Source organism: Elephas maximus, chromosome 2 (assembly GCF_024166365.1).
Source record: "Elephas maximus indicus isolate mEleMax1 chromosome 2, mEleMax1 primary haplotype, whole genome shotgun sequence".
In the NCBI taxonomy this organism is placed as follows: Eukaryota; Metazoa; Chordata; class Mammalia; order Proboscidea; family Elephantidae; genus Elephas; species Elephas maximus.
In genome coordinates this window covers 63,977,849-63,993,072 of record NC_064820.1, presented here as the reverse complement: position 1 = coordinate 63,993,072, position 15,224 = coordinate 63,977,849, and the positions used below count along the sequence as shown (strand labels likewise).

The 15,224-nt window shown below is 38.4% G+C and overlaps 1 protein-coding gene across 12 annotated transcripts in view; it reads left to right on the top strand.

Moving 5' to 3' along the window:
* Window positions 1–15,224, top strand: part of PDE4D (phosphodiesterase 4D) — a 1,645,162-nt gene that overhangs the window by 819,793 nt on the left and 810,145 nt on the right. The gene's annotated exons all lie outside the window — the stretch shown is intronic.

The following is a 15,224-nucleotide window of genomic DNA, read 5'->3' as shown; positions in this document are numbered from 1 at the left end:
AAGGAGTGCTAGTTGGAATTGAAACAAAGTAGAATGCCTCTAATCACAGCACAAACAGATGCCTTAAATACTATAATGAAGCCAGCACACTGTCAAAGAGCTCTCTTTAATCTACCCTGGATGTTGAATATCCATCCCAGTAATTTTTCATCATTTCCTAGTGTACCAGTGCATTTTTTTTTTTTGTTGTTGTTTAAACCCTTTGTTTCTCTCAAAAGATTACATTCAGAAATGTTACATGTCATTCTAGAACCACGTGGCTATGTCTTTATCATGAATATAGAATTCAGTTTTTATGTTTTGATAAATAAGTGTTTTTTTTTTTATATAAGAGATAATGATGGGGTGACAGTGAGTCAAAATATGAGCTGTTAATTTATATGGGGTCCTCCAGTGGCTCAGCTCTTCACTGAAGTTGGGGGTCCTTGAAGCAGGGAAAATACACGCATCTCCAGCAGTAAGAGTGCACACATATCCTCTAATGGGGATGTGGGTGATTTTTCCAGGTAAGGGCCACACTAATTGAGATGAGCTGACAGTCATGAGGTAAAGGAAGGATTGATGCAGGGAGAGCAGCAAAATGAGAAAATCTGTGGGGATCAATTAACAGCACTCAGCTGGGAGAGAGTGAAGCATTTTCCTTTAGTTCCCTTTCATTAACACCCATCAGTCATGCTTAGCAATGAGCTTAATGAGGACAAAGATGAAAGAGTTTTGTCCTAAGGAAAAAGGGTTCTCTTCACACCCTTCTCCTGTGCTAAATATTTTATCAATGCCTAAAAATAGCATGCTTGATTCCATGGTAGTCTTTTAGAAAAATGATGCAAAAATGAGTCCAAAATTAGAGGGTCAATCAGTTATGATTTCATTGTAGTTTCTGGGCTGTGTTTAGCAGGCACATAGTTTTGAGTTACCTTAAGGTTGAATGGATGCCTTTTTGTTTTTCATTAGGGTTTTGTATTTTGCATGAAATGTGATGAATTGGAACTGCTAAATTGAATCATTTTTCCTGAATTTTAATAATAGATTGAAGACACTGAGACATTTATGTTTTAAGTAATTACTCCTCAGATCTATACTAAGATTTTGTGAAAATTTGGATGTAAGTGAATTCTGATGTGTTTTACAGCATACCCTGGTAGTGTAGTGCTCGAGAGCTATGGCTACTAACCAATAGGTCAGCAGTTCGAATCTACTAGGCTCTCCTTGGAAACCTTATGGGGCAGTTCTACTCTGTCCTTTAGGATCGCTATGATTTGGAGTTGACTCAACGGCAATGGGTTTGGTTTAGCTGGTTTACAGTACACAGAATGTGCTGTGAGGGAATTCAAGATTAGTTAAAAAGCATTTTAGATTGGAGTTATTAGATCGTTTTCCAAGATCACAAAGCCTAGTTATGAAGCTTGTTAAAACCTGGGCAAATCACTGTATATACATTCCTTTTGGTCCATGATATAACTCAAAAAGTAGCCCATTCAGTAACGAGCCCCTTCCCTATACCTCCCCATGAGGTCTCCCCATTTGAAGACATGTGGTTGTGGTCCACTAGATTAATTCAGTAAGCTTCTAGGCAGGGCTAAGGTTGAACCTTTAACATGTCCTTCTATTTTTATGGCTTTAGGTGGTGCAGAATGCTAAGGAAAGCAGGGATGCCTGACAAACACCTAATGAGTGTTTTTCACTGTGTACTTCCCAGCAGCTCCTTTCTTACAGATCTTTTTTTTAATATGGTATACTAAAAGAAAAGAAAATATTACTATGCATCAATAATTTTTATTTATTTGATTTAATTGTGTAATCGATGTTGTAAATTGATTTTTATCTTGGCTCATTATACACTGTTTATCCTATAAGCTATCAATCACCCTGTAATAAACTAATTAGGTCATGCTGTTGGTAGGGCCAGTGCTTTCACAAGTGTCTCTTATAAACATTTTAGAAACTGTGATTACATACACAGGTATCAAAAAGAAAAAAAAAAAAGGTAGTTTGGTGGATACAATGGGCAGTTTTAAAAAATTAAAAATATAAAAAATTCAAAGATTAATGTAACAAGCATACATGCAGAAAAATTGGAATCAAATTTTTATTATCTTGTCATGTTTTCTTATATTTAAAAATAGAAAATTAAAAACATATGCATAAAGTTGAGATCTTCTTTATTCTCCATCCTAATACCACATCTCAAAAGCAGAGCCAACCTCTATCATGCAATTAGGTATGTACTCCCTATTCAGTTTTATGCTGATTTTGTACACACCCACAGGCACACACACAATGTTACATTTTATGTGGCTTTAAATTTTACAAAAATCACACATCGTGCAAGCAGCTTTCTATAACCTGCTTTTTTCACTTTTGTTGTTGTTCTGTCCTATTACTATACACTATCTTATTTGTCTCTTGCCTTATTGGAGTTTTTTTGGGTGATTTTTAAGTTTTTGGAACCACAAACACTTTTCTAGAACATAGCAGTGAAGGCAAAGAGAATCGTCTGCTTCAGTTCCAGAAATCTCCCAAGCAAACAGAGCTGTACACTCAATGAACATTTATGAAATGAATAAATGAATGCCTAAATACTGCAGTGAACTCCCCTGTCATATACACATTTGATGAGTTTCTCTGAGATATTTAATCAGGCCAGAATTGCTGGATCTTAAGGTAATAGAATTACCAATATCCCTGTATAATGCTCTATTATTCTCTGAAATGGCTGCCGCTATTTGTTTTCTGGCAATCAGTGTATGATGGTTACCTGTTTACCACATTGTAACAATACCTGATTTTATCAGATTTTTAAATTTTTGCCAATTTATTAGATGAGGTATGTCTTGTCATTGTTTTAATGATTTACTTTTTTTCTAATTGTTAGCAAAGTTGAACATTTTCTCAAATGCTTACTATTTGCTTTTTTTTTTTCCTGTGAATTCTTGCATCTGATTTAAATGATATTATTATAACCTGGTTTCAGTGTTTTCAAATTCCTACAATGCATGCTTATGTCACAGAAGGACTAACTGCAAAATAATGACAGTATCCAAGTTCAACCATTTGCAATTTAAATTTGATAAATAACTGTAACATCACTGAATATTCTAGTTTTATAGTAAAATACTAATAACTAACTACTCAATAAATATTTGAATAAGTGTCATCGTTGTTTCATTTAGATATAATAATTGTAACTTCAAATATAGATGACAAACAACATGTCTCTGAAGAGTGGACATCTTGGATGCTGATTTTATTTTACTGAGAGCATAAATGTTAGGCCCTCCCACAGAACCTCTGCCTTCTAGTCTCAGTAATTGTGAAACTAATATTATGTGCAATTATTTGAGAAAGGGAAACAGTCTATTAGTAACAATCATATAGTATACATCATAGTGCTATTATATTTTTAAAACTCATTGGATTGAATGTGTATAAGTTTTTATCAGTACTTTTCGGCATGAATTCACTAGACTAATAATCCCATTATAAATCCCTGGCAGCGATAATAGGGTTTTAATGAGGATGGCATAATGGACTTTGAACTTTCATAAAAACAACTTAAATACATAAAGGTTAATAATTACTTGTATATTTGTATTAATGCAAGCTTTTTTCTTTTCTGAAGTGTGGAGAGAGAGCAAGAAAGAGAATGAAGGAGATAATTTAGACCATACAGTCAGAGAAAGAATATGAGACTCTAAAGGGAATGAATGTGGTGGAGAGAGATGGAGCTAGAGATAATGGACAGATATGTTCCTTACTTAAGGTCTGTCCAAAGATGACTTAATTGGATGTTGTTCTGGCTACCTGATATCAGTTAATACCCTACAAGGAGCAGAGAAAATTATCAGTGTCTATGCTATATCGATGATGTTAATGTAGGACCAAGTATCAGAAGTCAAATACTAAGTCACTGGGGAACATTTTGAAAAAGGCCTGAAAGAAATTCACTTCATTTTGATAATATAATTTGCAAAGGAAATTACAGTCAAATATGAGAGCTAATGAAAGAGTGCATGGATAAGTAAAATCCACAAATAACCATAAATGTCATTTGGCTGTTTTCCCTTCCTTCCTAGAGAAAATATCATGGTAATTGCTACCAATAAAACTTGCCTATGATATAAGTGTTTAAAACATTCCCCTCAGTCATTTTCCCTGGGTGAGATTCCAAGAGGTAATATATCTATAATATACAGAAGAAAGATGATGCATGTGTATAAATAATATCCTGTTAGTTAAGAGAGGTTGTTGTTGTTAGGTGCCATCGAGTCGGTTCCGACTCATAGTGACCCTATCTATGCACAACAGAACCAAACACTGCCCAGTCCTGTGCCATCCTTACAATCGTTGTTATGCTTGAGCTCATTGTTGCAGCCACTGTGTCAATCCATCTCGTTGAGGGTCTTCCTCTTTTCCGCTCACCCTGTACTCTGCCAAGCATGATGTCCTTCTCCAGGGACTAATCCCTCCTGACAACATGTCCAAAGTATGTAAGACGCGGTCTCGCCATCCTTGCCTCTAAGGAGCATTCTGGCCGCACTTCTTCCAAGACAGGTTTATTCATTCTTTTGGCAGTCCATGGTATATTCAATATTCTTTGTCAACACAGTTCAAAGGTGTCAACTCTTCTCTGGTCTTCCTTATTCATTGTCCAGCTTTCACATGCATATGATGCGATTGAAAACACCATACTTGGGTCAGGCGCACCTTAGTCTTCAGGGTGACCTCTTTGCTCTTCAACACTTTGAAGAGGTCCTTTGCAGCAGATTTGCCCAATGCAATGCGTCTTTTGATTTCTTGACTTCTGCTTCCGTGGCTGTTGATTGTGGATCCAAGTAAAATGAAATCCTTGACAACTTCAATCTTTTCTCCATTTATTGTGATGTTGCTCATTGGTTCAGTTGTGAGGATTTTTTGTTTTCTTTATGTTAAGGTGTAATCCATACTGAAGGCTGTGATCTTTGATCTTCATTAGTAAGTGCTTCAGGTCCTCTTCACTTTCAGCAAGCAAGGTTGTGTCATCTGCATAATGCAGGTTGTTAATGAGTCTTCCTCCAATCCTGATGCCCTGTTCTTCTTCATATAGTCCAGCTTCTCGCATTATTTGCTCAGCATACAGATTGAATAGGTATGGTGAATGAATACAACCCCGATGCACACCTTACCTGGCTTTAAACCAATCGGTATCCCCTTGTTCTGTCCAAACAACTGCCTCTTGGTTTATGTAAAGGTTCCTCATGAACACAGTTAAGTGTTCTGGAATTCCCATTCTTTGCAGTGTTATCCATAGTTTGTTATGATCCACACAGTTGAATGCCTTTGCATAGTCGGTAAAACACAGGTAAACATCCTTCTGGTATTCTCTGCTTTCAGCCAGGATCCATCTGACATCAGCAGTGATATCCCTGGTTCCACATCCTCTTCTGAAACTGGCCTGAATTTCTGGCAGTTCCCTGTTGATATACTGCTGCAGCCATTTTTGAATGATCTTCAGCAAAATTTTGCTTGCATGTGATATTAATGATATTGTTCTATAATTTCCACATTCTGTTGGATCACCTTTCTTGGGAATAGGCATTAATATGGATCTCTTCCAGTCTTCCATATTTCTTAGCATAGATGAGTGAGCACCTCCAGCGCTGCATCTGTTTGTTTAAACATCTCAATTGGTATTCCATCAATTCCTGGAGCCTTGTTTTTCGCCAATGCCTTCAGAGCAGCTTGGGCCTCTTCCTTCAGTACCATCGGTTGGTGGTAGTTAATTCTTGCCTTCCCTGTGGTAGACTCAGGTTCAATTCCTGGCCAGTGCTCCTCAAGTGCAGCCACCACTTGCCTATTCGCATGTGATTGCATGTTGCTACAATGCTGAACAGGTTTCAAATTCCTAAAATGAATGCTTCCAGACTAAGACTAGGAAGAAAAGCTTGACGATGTACTTCTAAAAATCAGCCAAGAAAAACCCTATAGATCACAATGGTTCAATCTAATCAACCCGATGTATAGTACATTGGGTTGCCATGAATGTGGGGCCAACTTGATGGCACTAAAAACAACATCAGTTATGAATCCCTGGAATAATTCATCATTGAAAGCAATGAAGATACAAAGGCAGAACTTCTATTACATAAAAACTATAAAGGTATGACTAGGTGGTAGCAAATGAATAAGGGTCTGTTCTGATCGTGATTCCCAACTAGGTTTTTATGTAGAGCCTCAACCACAGCAGATCATTCCTAGTGAGGAGAAAAAAAAAAAGAAGACAATTTGAAGGGCGTGGAGGGGGCGGAAGAAAATACTATGAAAGAATTGAGACATTATGCAACAGAAGAGTATTTACAGCCTGGCTAAATAAATGAAGGCACATACTAGTCACATTATTTTTAAAAGAGAATAAATGCTCTACGGGAAAGAGTCTGAGAGGTGATACAAAGGGCAATAATGAGAATTCCGTGGACAAAATAAAGATTTCTTATCAGAAAAATTTCCTGGGAATATGATGTGTTAAAATGTGGAAAGCTTTCCAAATATAGTTATAAGAGTTCCCTGGAGACATATGAAAATTAGTAAGACACCAAGAGAAAATAGTGTAAGAGACATTTCTACACTTATGGCAGCGGAATAGCAGGGAGTGGGATTGCTGAGCTGATGTTATCTTTTCATCTATAATTCATATCGGAGAAGAGAGAGAGAAAAACTGTGTAAGAAGCGGTATGTTACATTAGCTAACATGCTCTGGTTTGGAGCACTTACTAATTATGAGCAAGGGATAATTACTTAGATTTTCTACTCTATAGTTTCCTGCTTGTAAAATGTGCATGTTGTTGTTGTTAGGTGCCATCCAGTTGATTCCGACTCATAGCGACCCTATGTACAACAGAACAAAATACTGCCCAGTCCTGTGCCATCCTCACCATTGTTGCCATATTTGAGCCCATTGTTGCAGCTGCTGTGTCAATCCACTCACTGAGGGTCTTCCTCTTTTTCAATGACTCTCTATTTTACCAAGCATGATGTCTTTCTCCAGGGACTGGTCCTTCCTGAAAATACGTCCAAAGTACCTGAGATGAAGCCTCGCCATCCTTGTTTCTAAAGAGCATTCTGGCTGTACTTCTTCCAAGAACTTTCTGTAGGGTTTCCTAGGCTGTAACATTGCCAGATCTTTGCTCCCACAGAGCAGGGCTGGTGGGTTTGAACCAGTGACCTTTCCATTAGCAGCTGAGCACTTAACCATTTTTGCCACCAGGACTGCTGCAGTGTCCATACAAGGTAGCTACTGTTTAACTCTTTGGTTTACAAGATACTCAAAAGTAGAATGTATGACTTTTAGGTATCAAAATGGCTAGAATAGAAATATCGATAAGAAATTTTGCTTCATCTCCAAATCAGCATAAGAGCTACAAGAATGGAACTTTTTTTTTCCATTAAGGTTAATCAGGCCATGACATTTATAGGATTTACAGTAACCATCCTGAAGTCTGTGAAGTGTGTTATCAGGCTGGGTCTTACGACTTCAGTTTTAATATTGACATTAAATTAAATTTTCTCTTTTGTTACTTTAGATTAGTTTTTTTTTTTTTTTTTTTTTTCCTGTTATGAGAACAAGTTTAATTATTTTCCAAAGGGGACTTTGAGAGATTAGGGTGTAACAGACATTCTCATTGAATTATTAATGCTAGAATTCTGTCATTTACTTGACTCCCACATTTCATTTTGGATAGAGTAAGTTCTTTACGTAAATATAGGCTTCAGAATCTTTGTTGGTTTTTCTTATCACATTTTAAATGAGGTTCTCCTTTTTTTTTTTTTTTTTTAATCTCCTGTACAAGTATAAGCCCTTCCTGCAATTTCAGCTGCTAATTTGATTTCAGAAACTGTCCTGGCCTCATCATCCCTTACTAAATCCACAGTAGTCCCTTACTGAGTTCTTCCTACTTCCCTTGGGACTAAGCCAGCATAGTCCTACTTAGTCATGTAATTGTTTGTCTTTGTGATGTGTTATATGCACGTATGTACCCTGTCTCTTCCACAGCCTAGAAGCTGTCAAGGAAAGAAAGCATATCCTCTGTTTCCATAATAATCTCCAAAACAACCAATACCATGTTGTGCCCACAGAAAGGACTCCACAAGCCTGCTCTAATTGATTGGCCACTTTTCTTTCATGTGTTTCCCTTAGGTGGTCTCCTACGGAGTTCCTTCTAAAATAATTGAGGCTTCGGATTTCTGTTCGTATTATACTAATGGTTATTTATTTTTGAAAAACAGTTGTTGTGATCCAAACTGACCATGCTTTTTTCTAAACGCCACTCAGCCGTTCTCATTTGCAAGCTGCCTCCCAGCCTTCAGCTGTCCCAGGTCGTTCCCCTCCCCCAGCCAGGGAAAGATGAGAGGAAGTTGGAGTATTTATATTTATTCTGAGATGGAGAGCTTTGAACACTTGAGACCTGGGGCTGCCTCTGGACTAATATTTCTGTTGAGCTGCTTCCAGGCTTTTTGACAAGAGCTGTCAGAAACCAAGTTTGTTCCTGAGGAGCTTCTTCATCTGAAAACCGTATTTCTTTCTACTTGTTGCCATGTTTCTTCCTATCTGTAAACTTCCCCATAGGATCGTAAGCTCTTGGCTTCACTAGCCCTTTTATTCTCCTTAATTCCCTATTCTTCCTGGATTATTGAGTTGTTTTTTAGAAATTCTTTTTTTTTTTAGTAAAATCACCCAGGAATTGGTGTGAGGCTGTCAGTTGTGAAATAAGCTCCAAGAATGTGCTATGGCAAAGGAGGTGCCATTCTTTTGAAGAGTTTAGATTTTCTGTTTATAGAGAAGGGTTCTCAGGAATTTTGTGCTTAGCTGAAAAAATTAAACATTCTCCTTATTTCTTCAACACAAATTTCTCTTACTGGGGCTGCAGGGGAAAAAGCAGAAATTAAGGGCTCAGATTCTGGTTCAGTCTTCGGTCATTTGGGACAATTTCCTTCACTTCCCTGGACCTCCATTTCCTCACATATAAAATGGCAGGTGGAGGGGGAGGATGAAACAGAGGCTCTTTACAGCACCTTTCAGGTCTAAAAGATTATGATTCTACCATCAGATTCATGGCTTCTCCGCACCAGATAAGATTTAGCATTTGTGGGGCTGAAAATATTTTTGGGGGTCTGGGTGGGGTGGAGGAGGGAAATTGTTTACTTCACAAAAGAAATCTGAAGAAAATACAGACGGTGGAACCAACATTATCATCTTGGTGGAGGAGGGAAATTGTTTACTTCACAAAAGAAATCTGAAGAAAATACAGACGGTGGAACCAACATTATCATCTTGAGTCAGGGTGACTTTTATGTCCTAAGTAAATGAATTAAACATTCATTAATTGAGGCTTAGGTAATACTGCTTTCATCAAGATTAATCATTTATTTTAAAGTAGTTGTTGTGAATTGGCAAAAGCCAATGTGACCCTTCACAGTTGTCAGGTTCTTTTTGGTGAATATCACGGCCTACACTAATGAAAAGAGAATGGAGTACATGGGTCTCCTTTCCTACAACCAATCCATCAGGTATAATGTAATCATTATAGCAGATCTGGGACTGAATTCTGGTTTATCTATAAGTGTTTGTTATCACTGAGTGTCTCAATGATACAACTTCTTCTCGAAAGCTCCATCAACTCCCAGGTCCATCTCTTAGACCATCTTACAAGTGTCTTAAGTGGACAGTTCACTCCAGGCACATGTAACAATGTTCTTGAGGAAGGATTAGCTACCTCTCTTGTCAGAACTGGGTGAAAGAATCCACTTAAGGTGACAGGACACAAAACCTAACTGGAGCCTCAGGCTTGGAACACCATCTAGATCCCTATATCCCTGTTCATCCGTGGTCAAGGCACAATAGTTTGAATCAACCCACATTTCTTGAACACCACTCAACTCACCTATGAAAATGATTTTTAACATTACTTATGCAAGTTAATAAATCTAGTGTAGCTCAGGACTGTAATAGTTGATGCTCTAGTAATAGCCATGTTTAGAGCGAGCATTCCATATTAATTCAGATGGCAAAGAATGCGCCTAAGATGAAGAGTAAAACTAGATCTAACTCCATCTTTCTATCTCTCACTCTCTCTCTCTCTCTCTCACACACACACGCACACACACACTACCCTATTTCTGCTGAAATATTTATTTTTAAGATAAATTTCAGGCTGTGTAACAACACGTTAATAATTTCTAGTAAAAAAGTGCAGATCTCAACTGTCCCTCCATAGGAGCAAGACTGTACCAATTTTTATGTGACTTTCTAGAAGTAGTCAATGAACATAAAAATGTATATATTTGATAAACTTTTTTTACATAAAGAAGAGCATGCTATAAATACTGTGCGTATCTTGTTTCTTTTCATATAAAATTTCTCCTTGGATGTTCTTCATACCAGCACATAAAAAGCAGCTTTGTTCTTCAATAAAATTGTTGATATATTATATATATGAATATATTATATAAATTATAATATATATGAATATATTATATAAATTATAATATATATGAATATATTATAATTTATATAACAATTCATGCTGGTTAAATATCCAACCTTTTGTCTTTTTCACTAGAGTCTCTGACTGAGTGAACTTAATCATGCGCTAACTCCTGTCGTGAAAATATTTAGGACTAATTGAAACCAATAAATGATATTACTCATGAGACCAGGGGTCAGGAAACTTTTTCTGTAAAAGGCCATATTAGTAAAGATTTTGGGCTTTGCAGGTCCTAACAATTCTGTTTCAACTACTCAAATCTGCCTTTTTGCTCCAAAGCAGCCATGGGCAATATGTAAACTAGCGAGTGAGAATGTGTTCCCATAAAAGCTTATTTCACAAAACAGCCTGCTGGCTTGATTGGGCCTGAGGGTCATGGTTTGCTGAGCTCTGCACTAGACCCACCTGTGGAAGCCACCGAAGTGTGGATGAGTCTCTATCTTAGTCATCTAGTGCTGCTGTAACAGACATACCAGAAGTGGGTAGCTTTAACAAAGAGACATTTATTTCTTCATAGTAAAATAGGCTAAAAGTCTAAATTCCGGGTGTCAGCTCGAGGGGAAGACTTTCTTTTTCTGTCAGCCTTCTCATCAGTCTCCCCCAGGCTAGGAGCTCACCAGTGCAGGGATCCTGGGTCCAAAGGGTGCGCTGTGCTCCGAGCACTGCTTTCTTAGTGGTATGAGGTCCCCTTGTCTCTGCTTGCTTCTCTTGTATCTCAAGAAATTGCCTCAAGACACAATCCAATCTTGTAGATTGAGTCCTGCCTCACTAACACACCTCACTAAGGCAGCTGCAGCCCATCCTCCTTCATTAACATCATACAGGCGGGGTTTACAACATGCAGGAAGATCACACAACACCGGGAATCATGGCCCAGCCCAACTGATACACACATTTTTGGGGGAACATAATTCAATCCATGACAGTCTCTCTCTAGAGAGGGATTGTATCTTCTACTCTCTGATTTCCAACGCCTGCTCCCCCTAACTCCTCCACCCCCATGCCTAGACAAACAGTAACTCAAGATGATTGTTGAATCAAATAATTCACAGAAAGGTTTAAAATAAATCGTCGCTTTACCATTTGCTATCTCTGAACATGAGCTCTGTTGTTTTTAGCTAACAATATTAATATTGCAATCTCTGGTCAGCCACCCCTCACTCCCATGTGGAACTAAGGAACTGTAGTCTCAGTGCAGGTTTTAAAAGTGTGACATTAGTAACCATAACAAAAATGAATTATATCAAGGAATATAAAATAAATAGCTAAAAAAAGCTGAGATGCTACTTCATGTATGAGGTCCTTGCTGTCTTGCTAATGTATAAAACCTTTCTGGGTGCCGCGTTTGTATCATTGGTTTTATCTGAAGTTTCTTATCATGAATGATCCAATTTGTCTTCTCTTGTCTATCATAAAAGCATAGCTGAGCATCACTGATATGCATAATCTTGTCTTTAGATTTTGAGGACAGTACTCTATAATGTTTATTAAGAGCCATCATTTGATCAAATATGTGTATGCATGAGGGTTTAAATTTGGAAATGGGAGAGAGAGGCGTTCTTTAAGAATATATGTTAAAGGCAGACCTTATAATACAGTGGAATGTTATTCAGCCTAAAAAGGAATGAATTACTGATGCATGCTACAACATCAATAAACCTCCAAAACATTATTCTATGTGAAAGAAGCCCGGCATAAAACGTTGCTGTTGCATAAGTCCGTTTGTAAGAAATATCCAGAATAGGTAAATCCACAGAGACAAAAAGCAGATTGGTGGTTGCCAGGGGCTGGAGGAAGGAGGAAATGAGGAGCAACTGCTTAATGGTACGAGGCTTCTTCTGGGGCGATGAAGGCGTTTTGGAACTAAGCAGAGGGGGTGCTTGCACAGCATTGAGAATTACTGAATGCCACAGAATTGTCCACTTTAAAAGGGTTAATTTTACGTTATGGCAATTTCATCTCAATAAAAAGTAGATAGATGATAGATTGATAGATAGATAGATATAGATAGATGATAGATAGACGGACAGACAGATGATAGATAGATAGATATAGATAGGCAGACAACAGGCAGAAGACAGATAAATAGATAAAAGCAGGCCTAACATCTCAAGATTCTGAGTTAAGTGGCCCGGGATGGATCACAGGCAGCAGTGATGGTGAGAACAAAACAACAACAAAAACCTCCCAGGTAATTTTAATTTGGAGCCGGGTTGAAACCTCTGTTCCATTGGACAAGCACCCAAATAGGTTTAACAAACGTCACAGAATTACGGCCTGGAAGGAACCTCAGAGATCATCTGATTCAGTGACCTTCAGCCTGTTCCCTGGGAGCCCTGAGATCTCCCGACTGTGCCCTGGGCTGCAGTGATGTGTTTGCTTCCTGTGTAGAGTTTCTGTCTGAGATATCATCCGAGCAAATGTCTGTGCTGCTTTAAAAAGAAGTGCAAATTACTGACCGTGTTCAAGCCTATTTGTTTTACAAAGAAAATGAGGTTTAGAAGTGGGTAATCATTTTGCTCTGGGTCTTACAGGTAGGGAGTTATTGGGAGAGTTGCAAATGGGACCATACACACTATTTTCTGTCCTTCCTACCTACCTCTATACCCATTGCCATCTAGTCAATTTCAACTCATAGCAACCCTGAAGGACAGAGTGGAACTCCCCCACAGGGTTTTGAAGGCTGTAAATCTTTATGGGAACAGACTGCCACACAGGAGCAGATTATCTAATAAGCAAGGTAAGCCTGGTACTTACCTTGCTTGCCAGATCATCTGTAGTGAACAACTTCACTACAGATTAGTAAGTAAGCACAAATACACCCATGTTTGCCTTGCTTACTGGGTCATCCACCCCTGTCAGGGATTGTAAATTTAAAAAGAGTCTTTGATTCTGCAGGAAGGTACTGTGGAGTTGGGAGAGAGATAGACGCCAGCCATACCTAGAAGCGGAATATATGATATGTGAAAAAATGTGAAATTGTTCAGTACAGATGATCTGGTAAGCAAGGTAAGCACTGTGCTTACCTTGACTATTGTGTAATCCACCCCTGCTGCCACATCTTCTCTTGCAGAACAGCTGGTGTGGTCCAACTGCTGACCTTTCAGTTAGCAGCTGAACACTTAACCACTGAGCCACCAGGGTTCGGTTCCTTCCACCCACCTCTAGCCCCACTATCTTGAAAATATCCCTGTGCATGTAGGTCATGACCTGAAAACTAACAATGTATTCCAGAATTCACTTCTTCTTAAACCACAAGCATTACCCATAAGCAAGGTGGTAAACCTCTGGAACAGCTATAAGCCACAGTGAGAGAAGAGCCTGGTTGGATAGAGCTATGTTCTCATTCTTGCCTAAAGAAGAGATATTTCTAGTTCTCACGTCTAGTAGTTTTGTAACTTGAGCACAGGGTGTCAGATTTCCATGGATTCAGCCCATTCATTCAACCACAATATTTCTGTAATCCTAGCATTTAACTGTCCTACTTCCCAGTGTTGCTCAAGAAGGTGGTCTGTGTCAGGTTAGTGTTAAACTAGAGCTTGAAAGGATATCACTCGAGCATGTGTTTGAGGCAGTCACTTTCTGAGCTCAAACATCCATACCACCTGGGGTGGAATCCTCACTGGCCACACCTTCCCCTGGCACTGAGAAAAGTTGCAGGAAGAACGGAAATGATCTTTTGTAAAGGAATTAGCATGGGTGAAGAACATTATCCATAACGAAGTAAATAGAACCTGATAACCCACCCTGCTAGCATTCAAGACATTGATATCTTTGGGAACATCAGAGTCTATATTTCATTCTTAAGGTTTTTAAAAAGTCAGTAATTTTGGAAGGGTGCCAGAGGTCAAGGTACAGGTCTAGAGGTGGAACAAGGAAAGGTGTATCTGATTTAATCTTGGGACTACTATTATCTCCATTTTGTAATTTGCCCATCTTCTTACAGCTAGGATTCAACATAGACTATCTAACTCCAGAGCCCTGACTTCAGCACTGTGCTACGATCTACCATTTTGAGTAGTTGAGTAGCACCACTAAAAGGTACTTTGGGATCAAAATAAGAAATGATCATAGGATTGCTATGCCAAGCATTATTCCATCAAACTTTTGCGAAGAATAAATACCGTCAAGTATGTAGAGTGAAGACCTGGTGGCACAGCGGTTAAAAGCTCAGCTGCTAACCAAAAGGTGGACAGTTCGAATCCACCAGCCACCGTTGGAAACCCTATGGGGTGGTTCTACTTAGTCCTATAGGGTTGGTATGAGCTGAAATCGACTCTAGAGCAATGAGTTTACCCGTAGGTAGAGTGCTGTGTCCAGTTCCCAGCACAAAGTTAAGTACTAAAGTAAAACTTTTCAAATTAGTAACCCAGATGGCTCTGGGCAAATTAATAAGAAGTCTTTTTAACTTATTGAAGCAAGGTATAAAAATATCTGATTTTATTAGTATTGTTACTCTACAGAAAACTAAGTGTACAAGAAGATATATGTACCTGGGGAAAAACCACCATAGTTTCTCTTGTTAAAGAATTAAATTCAGTGAGAAACAGACTTCAGTGGTTGATCAAAGGTGAGAAGTGTTGGGAATAAGACTTTCCTGTGTTTATATTTGAGGCTTCTGTTCTTACATTTAAATTTATCTTCAGAACTGCCTCCCTTTTGGATCTGTGTCTTTCTCAGTTTAAGGAAGGTGGCAAGAAAAGTCCT